Source organism: Tamandua tetradactyla, chromosome 12 (assembly GCF_023851605.1).
Source record: "Tamandua tetradactyla isolate mTamTet1 chromosome 12, mTamTet1.pri, whole genome shotgun sequence".
Taxonomy (NCBI): Eukaryota; Metazoa; Chordata; class Mammalia; order Pilosa; family Myrmecophagidae; genus Tamandua; species Tamandua tetradactyla.
Window position 1 is genome coordinate 30,029,083 of NC_135338.1, and position 10,616 is coordinate 30,039,698.

At 35.2% G+C, this 10,616-nt stretch overlaps 1 protein-coding gene across 13 annotated transcripts in view; it reads left to right on the forward strand.

Annotated features, from left to right (window-relative positions):
- Positions 1 to 10,616, forward strand: part of SIPA1L1 (signal induced proliferation associated 1 like 1) — a 417,008-nt gene that overhangs the window by 143,308 nt on the left and 263,084 nt on the right. The window lies entirely within an intron of this gene.

Below are 10,616 nucleotides of genomic sequence, written 5' to 3' on the forward strand. Positions count from 1 at the left end.
GATAGACGTTTGGGCTGCTTCTATGTAGAACTTTTGGCTATGATGAATAATGCTGCTATGAACATTGGTGCACAAATATCTGTTTAGAGTTCTTGCTTTTGATTCTTTTAGGTATATATCCAGGAGTAAGATTGCCAAATCCTGTGGTAGTTCTATATTTAACTGCGGTTTGATTGTTCTCCTATAGCATTCCATAGGAGACCTCTGTGAGCCACCTCTATGTGCCAGGCAAATTCTGAGATGGTGAGCCTGTGACAGTTGTCCTGGTTCAGTCCCTCAGGTTGCCAGCAGTCAGATTGGCATGTACATCCACACACCTGGTATGTTCTTCTGGAACCCGGAGCAGGGACCCACATTGGGAACTTGGCCCAGCCTTGTGCCTTGCCTATGTATGGGTGGGAGAGGGGTCAGCAAAGACATCACGAGGAAATTTTCCTACCATTTTAAGGTTTTTCTTGATTCAGTGCTCATTTTGTTTCTGCCTAGTTTTGATGGTTGTTCACAGCTCCTGTTGGGGCAAAGAGCCCTGAAACGTCTCGTTCTGCCACGTTGATTAGTTTGGGCCCCTTGATATCTTTTTTACTAATTTGTACAAAACAAAGCATGTTTTGCAAGAGCATAGAGCAGGGGTAGCCAAAAAGAATCCTTTTACACTTATGGCCAAGAAGAGTAAATCAGATGAAAACGTATGGGTAAAACATTCATTATATGTTTAGATTTGCACCTGAAAAATTACAATAAATGTAAAAAAAAATTCTTATTGGTAGAAGTAGTTAATATCTACATATTAAAATATGAGCTTACCAATTACATATGTTATAATATTGTAGTGGGTAGCTGTTTATTTTATATATTTATATAAGTGGTTGGCCTGCACTTATAGGGTAGGTGGTATGTTTTATTAAACCAACTGAATGAGATGTTTAGACAAAACCAAATGTATAATTATATAAAATCACAGCATAGGAATTATTTACTTTAATAATTATTGGCAACTCTGTGCCATGTTATATTACTTTAGTAGTGTCCTTTTTGTGTTGACCTATTAAGGTAGAAGAGTTAAAGTTTATTTTTAGACAAAATAGACTGTCTAAACTGTGATATGGTACAAATCCAATATTTTAAGTAAAATATATTTTCCATCAAAATAACCAACCTTGATTCTTAATCTAGAAAATTAAATAAACCTAAATAGGGATTACAGCTTATAGCATTATATTTGGGTAAAGCTTTTTGAAACAACTTAATAGGACATCAGAAATGCCATCTTAAATCCGAATTTCTTTTAAATGGAGGCTTATTGCCACTGGGTACAATATATTTTCTAATAGTTTAAACTCTTCTGACATGTATTTAGTTTTTAGTCTTCTTCCTTCCTTCTCAAGTGTCTTCTAGGCAATTTCTCTCCCTTTCTAGCTATCAACCCTTATTTCTTCACAGGAGAGAAATTTGCAAACATCTCTTCTTCTTTTATTGACCTATCTCTTCTAAAATGAGTATTATATAGAAGCTACAATCAACACTTTCTTTATTGAGCTCTGGGAGTTCTTTATAAAACATGATACCAGTACTCCCTTTTTTAGATTTACGTTTTGTAACTATCTTCTCATAGTTAGTGACTTGCTTATTCTGTTTTCTTAAGAGTATCTTTTTATGAGTAAAAGTTTTTAATATGATGAAATCTAAATTATGATTTTTTTCTTTATGATTATTCCTTTCGGTGCTTGTTTTCTTATGAAGGCCTCATGGCTTTAGCTTTTATGCTTAGGTTTATGATTCATTTGAGTTAAGTTTTTCACCTGCTACATTATTGAATCATATGACGATTTGGGCACTTGGAAAATTTTTGGATATTCAGTTCTAAACATTATAAGCTATAGTAAATATGATTTACAGTTTTAGAACCTTTGAGGGATGATCATGGCGAAGATATATGTCTGGTTATTTGTGTATGTAGCATATTTGAGATGTACTGCCTTTTTGAGTCATACCTCCATGATTATAGCAAAACTGTTGTCGTTAGCAAATGAGTGTGTGATTTTGGTCACTATTCATTTCCATAATAACCGGTGATATTAAGTGTAGAATAAAATTGCAACTTTGGTGTTTTAATTTGCTTAAGCTGCCAGAATGCAATATACCAGAAATGGGTTGGCTTTTATAAAGGGTATTTATTAAGTTACAAGTTTATATTTCTAAGGCCTTAAAAATGTCCAAAATAAGGCATCCAAAAATTAAAACATACCTTGATTCCGAAGAAAGGCTGATGTCTGTCACATAGGAAGGCATGTGACTGGCATCTGCTGGTCCTGGTTTCCAGTTCTGTTGCTTCCAGCTTCTGATACAGTGGTTTCCTCGCTGAGCATCTGTGGGTTTTCACTATGTTCCTCTGGGACACAACTATGGGTTCTAACTTGCTTAGCATCTCTTGGGAAGGTACATGGTGAGGTCTGCTGGGTTCTGCATCTTCAAATGAACGTGTCTAGGCATCTGCTCTCTCTGTCATCACACCAGACATCTCCAAATGTCCACATCTCTATTGTCTCTGAAGCATATGTTTTCTCCAAAATCTCTTGCCTTTTAAAGAACTCCAGTAAACTAATAAAGATCCACTTTGAATGGGCAGAGTCATATCTCCAGCTACTCAAAAGGCCACATCCACAATTAAGTGGCTCATTCTCCATGGAAACACTCTAACCAAAGGTTTCCACTTTACAATATTGAAATCATATTAAAGAACATGGCTTTTCTGGGTTATGTGACAGTATTAAATTATTGATATACATGTACTTTATCAGAAAGAGATGCTGTGTTTATGTACAAATGTTCTATGAATCTGACCTGATGGGATTTGCCTGTTGAATCAAGATACTTAATTGTATTGCAATAAGAAGTTGAAACAGTCAAATTGATTTAACTGTATTAACTTGCTCTAATAGTTTCTATTTGATATATTTTGGGGGCTCAAAGATATATCAAGTTTTTTAGTTCTACTAGGGTTATTCTTTATTCCTAACATTTTGGGTCTTTCTCCTGTCATTGCAGTAACATTACCAGTATCACCTTCTGAAGCTAAAGAGAATTGTCAGTGCAATAGTTGTGGTTTTTTTTTCCTTATGGTATCTATTTTTGGTGTTTGCTGTGTGGTAGATGAGCTGCAAGCATTGTATTTCTCACAACCCCGCTTTAATGTGAGAAGATAGGTTTTCACACTTACGTACTTAGAGATGATATGTGGGGGGATATACTACAGTTCTTTATTAAATCTTCTGAATGGTGCCTTCTCCTCAGTTCTTACATTACATATGTCTGAGTCAAAATAGGTCATATTGCCATATTCTGGTAATTCCATCAATTTTGAGATATGCCTTGAGCACTTCAGAGAAAGGAGGAAGGGCTGGCATATATTGAATGTGAGTATGTCAAAAACATTGCACTATAGGGATTTTCAAAGATCAGCAGGACATAAAGAAGTTATTGATACTCCCAAAGGGAACTTCACTAGAATTTAATTATAAATTTTAATGGGCTGCCACCCATTATAATTTATGATTACTCATTTTAACTTACTATTTTTGGGGGGAAAGGCTGCCGCTTTATTGGCTGAGTAAATGAACACAGTGAAGGCTATTGAGAGACTCACTGAAGAATGCTCAGATGCCATCTCAAAGCTAGTTTGTATATGCTACAAGTTGTGCTTGTGTCTGTACAAATAGCAAAGAAAACTGGCCAGGTTCATAGTACCCTTTGAAAGTAAATTCTCATTAAGGAAACATTAGCTTCAGTTGATAACTCTCAAAGAAACTAGGACAGTTCCCAGGCTTCTCTTTATTTGTATAGATTAAACCACAGGCATTTATAGAAGGATGCTGAAAGCAATAAATTCTCTGTATTCTAAATGTGTCCTCTTAGCAGGGTTATATTACATTTATTTTTTAAGCTAAAAATTGTGCTGCAAGTGGAAATTTGTATGCATTATGAATTAAATTAAATGCTTTCCCTAAAAGTGTTTGTTTTACTTAGTGTTTGCAACTATTGCTGATTTAAATGATATTTATAATTTTAAGGATGTTGACCAATAATTTTTTATGAACTATTAATGTATTGTGCACATGATCCAAATGTAATGGCCTTTTTTGTCTATTCTTTCAATATTTTTGATAACAGCTTTTTCTTTCATATTGTCTATTCTTTCAATATTTTTGATAACAGCTTTTTCTTTCATATTAGTTCTTCTTTCTGTTTTAATTGAACTTAGTCATGCTATGTGAGTGATTTTGGTCTGTAAATTGGTTACTGATGTATCTAGTGTTTAAAGATTTTAGGCATGTAGGGTAAAATAGCTTTGTCTTGTAACTCATCAATGGGGTTTTAGAATGTTTCTGGAGGAAACATTTTCCTGACTGCTTGGGGCAACTCCTTCAGTTACCCTGTGAAGCCAGCAGTTCCTTCATTCCCTTCAGTTCCTTCATTGCCATTTGAGTGTCTAGATTTATGTTAGCATTAATCATTGTCGTTGGGGGATTCTTTGAGCCAGCACTCTATGTATGTGGGTATTTATACATGCACCAGTGGATGCTGCATTGTTCAAGTGAATGTTGACTATTATTTAGAGGGAAAAGACTCTCTGGTTTTTGCGGATAGCAGATTATTTGAATCAAGTAATATTTGTCTGACTATTTATACATTAATATATTTAGAAAGAAATTTCTCTGTGAAGATGCATTAATCATTCTCTGTTTGTCTGATCAGATGATGGCACTGGCATTCTTATTGTGTAATCATAAAACAGCTAATTTTGTCATGTTTAAATGCCAGGAGCAGATGCATTTCCTAGTATAAACAGCGTGCAAAACTCAAATCTAAATGCATTATTTAGAGCTATATTAAAATCTTCATATTTTGTGGTTTAAAAAAAGTAATTGTGGTTGTATTGTGAACTTTTCAAAAAAAAAGTATATGATTGCTGTCACAACTTAAAATCTAAAGAAGTAAAATTTTATGTTTTCAAGTATAATATGTTATTTTGAGAACTGGTTTTATACATGGATGTTTATAGGCTGCTTAGGTTCAAATCTTGCCTTTACCACTTACCAGCTTTGTGACCTTGGGCCAGTTACTAAACCACTTACGCTTCAGTTACCTCCAGTGTAAAGTGATAATAGTATGTGAATAGTATGCACCTCATAGGTTTGTTCTGAGGATTATATAAGTTAATATAAAAAAATTATCTGGAAGAGTGCTGGGTTACATAAGATCAAATAAGCAAGACTATAAAGGGTGAAATAGGTAGATACACATGTTACAGGGACTTTTCCCATAAACAGTTCAAGTTCTTTTAAGTAAATCTCTGATTTCCTTTTGCCTAGGTTCTCTGTGGCATAGAGAAGAAATAAAAGACAGTCCAAATATATATATATATATATATATATATATATATATATATATATATATATTTAACTTTAATTTGCACTTATTCCTGAGCCTTAGGGTTTTGTTTCTTTAGGGATATCTTTTTATTCTGTGCAACTTCCTTTTCTGGTTTAGGAACAGTTTGTTCTAAGGATCATCTCAGTGTGGCAAGAGGAGCTTATGTGTGGGTTAGTTTTACCATGAGTTCTCTAAGTCCTGTAGTTCATCTTAGGGGCTAAATATGTAGCAGGAGATCAGATATCCTGTGGGCTCCCAAATCCATCTTCCCAAACTGCAGTAATTCTGGTAGTTTGATAGTATCAAAAGATGGGCAGGTTTTATGATAATGAGCGTCATGGCTCTAGATGATGTCATTAGAGGTGATCTAGTTATTGCACATGCACAGGTTAATTACATGCTTAATCATAGAATGTATGTACGAAAATGGTGGACTTAATATGATGATGATGGGCATGATTTTTAGTGTTATAATGAGGTATAGGTGACTTCTAGGTTAAAGTCTAAGCTACTGTACATGTCAGGCAGGCCCATTTTGGTTATATCCAGCTTTGGTTATCAGGACAACTTTGGACTTGGGGTGGTTTCATTTTGGGCTGGCCAAGACCCTTCATTAATAAACACTAGGGGCTTTCTTTAGTGATCATAGGACTCTGAAGTTGAAAACCTGATGAAATGAGTACAAGGTCAAGTTAGTCACAAGGTTTTTACAATTGCAAGGGCACAAGATAAAGGTTATACAGCCATTATCAGAGATCAAGGCAGCTGGATTATAGTTCAGAGATTTCAGTTATTTCCCTAACTCTAATATACCAGAAAGTAAAAAAGGGTATCAATGTAATGATTCAGTAATCATAATCATTTCTTAAATCCTAACTTCTTGGTAACAATAAAATCTGTGAGTTGATGTTTCTTTATACCCATGGGAAATTTATCTTGGAGAGCTTTTTGGGTGGAGCCTTATGTTACCACATTTTTATGAAGAACCTTTGCACAGTAAATATGAACCAAATGGCAATTAACAAATTACAGGCACCCATCTACTTTATCTCTCCACTGGAAATTTACTGTAGATTTTCATGAGGATAAAAAGGAAGTAAAGTTAGCAGCACTGGCTTCCTTATGTGATTATGAGATTTTGAATTGGAGGACTTGACCTGTCCGCTGTGACCTGCTATCTCAGCCACTTCAGCCTCCAGTCTGGTCCCACCCAGGCTTTTCAAGTAGCTGTGTGATTAGGGGCATTGCAAGAAATTTCTTGTTGATTGTTTTTTATGTACCCAAAATGAAAAAAAAATACCCATTTCTTCTCTTAATGCAATTCAGTTATCCAAATGCAGGAGCTCTGTTGTATATAAGAAAACAAGCGGCACATAGAAGGTGATAGTTAGACAATGTGCTTATATATCATTAGATGTTTGCATTAGGAGCCCTGGGTTCTTGTTCTGGCTCTGCTGTTAATCAGCGATGAGATCTTGGGCAAATTATGTAAATTTTCTGGACCTTAGGGTCTACATCTGTAAAATGAGAGCGCCAAGGTCATGATCTGTTGTCCCTCCCAAGCTGTGAATATTGCATATTTTAAAAGGAGTTTTTCGCCTGATCTTTTAATTATACATGGAAAACTTCTCAAAGGAGTCTGAAATCTTTCAGGAGCCCTTTTCAGTCAACAGTGCTTATGAAGCACTTACTATATGCCAGGAACTGTCTTGGAACTAGAGATACAGCTGTGAACAAAACGGGGTTCCTGCCCTCTAGGGATTACATTTTAATGAGAGGAGACACGGTATAAATGTTAAAAGAAATGGAAAGTTTATAGGATTATATATGGAGTTACAAAAATATGATGTGGAGTTACGGGGAAAGTCAAGGTCTATTTAGCCTTTTGGTTTGAGCAGCTGTGCAGGTCGTGGTGGTTACTGGTGTGGGGGGCATGTTGGACGTTCTCGGGAGGAAAGTCTAGAGTTTTAATTTATAAATCTTTGCTCTGTAAATGGTATTTGAAGGTATGGCACTGGATGAAATCAGCGGATGATTGAATTTAGATAGAAAAAAGGAGGACTAAAGACCAAGCAATTGGAGATGGGGTAGAGAAGGAATAGGAGAGAGGTCTTGATTGGTTGTTCTTGGCTTCCATTCAGCAAGTGTGTACCTTACTCTTTAAATTCAGGGATTACCCGTATCTCAGTTTATACTATAGCTACATATTCAGATAAAAGCTAATAGATGCCACTTAAAACAGTAGTGGTCAGTATCTCTGAGGGGTTAAGAAAGGAGATCTCTCTTCAGTCATCTCCATCTCCCTCATCTCCTCTTCCTTCTCCTCTCAAGCAACCTGATGGCCATGACGCTGGGAAGACTTGTTAGATAGCTACTCTCTATCTCCTGTGGCCTCCTGGGTGAGTGGTTGAGTTGAATGTTGATCAAGAGTTGATTTTGTTTGTAGCAAAGTCAGTTTTTGTCAGTAGCGCTTGATATTATAATTACATATAATTTAAATTTTATGTAATCTATTTAAATGTGAGTATTCTTTTTCTACAAAAATAAGGTAAATACTTTGGAAAGCCGCTAAAGGCAAGCCTCTCAAAAATACCGAGACTATTAATATGATCATGACCACTATAAAAGGTTGGGGGAACACCATAAAATAAGGATTCTCATATTGCTGCTTGATAAGCTTTAAATTCAACTCTACTCTTACAAAGAAACAAAATTTGAACTTTTGTATGATTTTTTTTTTTTTTTGATGTGGTTTGGATAAGAATGATTAGCTTAACAGTCAATCTGGAGACTGAATATTCTTAGAAAAGACCTTGTCCCTACATGAGAAAATTGATAAATTAATGTACATTGTGTTAGTTTCAAATAAAATATCTAAGATATATGTTGTCAGTGTTTATGGTTCTCTGCTTAAACCACCCTTTTCAATTTTTGAACCAATTATCATCCTATTACTTTAAGTGGGATTCTACTGTATGAAATTTATATAAAGTCATTTTATAGTATGTTCCATGAGCCTTCAAAATATTTATGTCCTGAACAAATATTGTATGGTCTCACTTATATAATTAGAATATGCAAATTAACACTTTCAGAAACTACAATACAGATTACCAAGGACTGTGGTGGAGGTAGGGAATGGGGAGTTAATGCCCATTTGGTTCAACGTTTCTATTTTGGGTCATGGAAAGGTGTTGGTAATGGATGATGGCGATGGTAGCAGAGCATTGTAAATGTGGTTAAAACCACAGAATTGTATATTTGAAAGTGGTTAAATGGGAAGTTTTAGGTTGTATTAATGTTACCAGAATAAAAATTAAAACAAAACAACCAAAATTATAAAAACAAAACCAGAATTAAAGGAAAAGTTTATGTCTTGTTTAGGACTCTCCTCTATGGAAAAAATTATTTTTAAAGTTCATGAAGCTTTGTGTCCAACTTTCATATTTGTAACATAAAAATTGAGTGCAGCCTACGAAGTAGTGCAGAAATGGTTAAATTGTGATATACACTTAGAGAAGACTGTTGTACGGTGATTTAGAATCCCAATTTTTGAAGAAAATTTAATGACATTGAGAAATGTGCACACACGTGATATTAAATTAGAAATACGGATATAAAACATTTTATGTAGTATGATCTTAATTTTTAAAACTATGTCACAATTCTAATAGAGTTTATGTGTTGCTTGTTTATCTCAGGATTATGGGTGACTTTTGAATTTATATTTTATGCTTATTTTAAGTTTTCTAATTTTCTGCTTTAATCAGGTATTATTTTTATAATCATATTAATGACCTTATTATGGTAATGGTTGATTTGAAACTTTTAAAAGGAGGCCTTTTGAATTTAGTTGCTATTGATGTTTCATCGAGTGCTTACTAAAAGAGAGCATGAATGAAAACAGTAAAAATTACATTATTCCTTTAGAATAATTACTTATAATTAAATATATAAAGTTGCTTTCCATCTTATAGTAATGAAGACAGGTTGTGAATATACAGTATACAAATAAAATTCCTTGTACTCTTTAGAAGTGTTACCATTTATAGTTATTATTGATCTATATAATAACCAAGCAATTTAGGCAAAGTAGAATTTTCATCATTTTAGAAATGAAGAAAGAGAAGCTCAGCAAGGGTAGTGTCCCCAGTTTGTACAGCTGGTAATGGGAGAATTTGAACCCAAATTTTCTGATTCTAAATACATTGAACTTTTTTTTCCTGCCTTCTGTTTTTTATTCAGAAAAGCTAGATGTGGAAAGAAGGATCATGAGAATCTGGCTTAAAATCCTGGGCCTGTGGAACTATTTATGAATAGGAGGTTAAATGGGATGAAATACGAATCTCTCTTTGAAACATGAAAGTAATTTTGGGTGTACTATATTGTATAATTTTGCTTTTAAAATCCCCAGGATGAGAAGAAATATGAAACTATTAAACTTTACCACTGGGGAAGCCCCTGATACTGTGTCAGACATTAGGGACACCCAAATCAATAGGCCAAGCCCTTGATCTTGAGGCTTGCTCTTGGGAAGCTTATGTATATAGCAGAGAAGCTTAGCTTACCTGTAGGTATGCCCAAGAGTTATTTTTGGAGGACCTCTTTTGTTGCTCACTCATCTCCTCTTCCTTCTCCTCTCAAGCAACCTGATGGCCTTGACACCGGGAAGACTTGTTAGATAGCTACTCTTTATCTCCCGTGGCCTCCTGGGTGAGGGGCTGAGTTGAATGTTGATGTGGCCTCTCTCTATTCCCAATTCTGCAAGTGAAATCAATGCCCTCCCATCTATGTGGGACACGACATCCAGGGGTGAAAGTCTCCCTGACGGCATGGGAGGTGATACGCAGGGATGAGCCTGGCCCTGGCAATTCCATCCTGACCAAAAGGAGGAAAAGAAGTGTAAAAAATAAGGTATCAGTGGCTGAGAGAGTTCAAATCTGGAGGTCATTCTTATGCAAGCTTTAGTTAGACATTACTACCTATCATAGTTTGCCAAACCCCAAACAAAACCGTTTCTGCCAGTCCTAAAGAAAACCTAAATATAAGATTGTATAAAGATTCCATGCAATAGGGTAACTTTCCAGAAACCATTATATAAGATTCCATAAAGGTTTCGTGACTAGGGTAACTTTCCAGAAACCTACGACCTTCAGATGGTCTCTGGACCAGATAAGTCCTGAAAT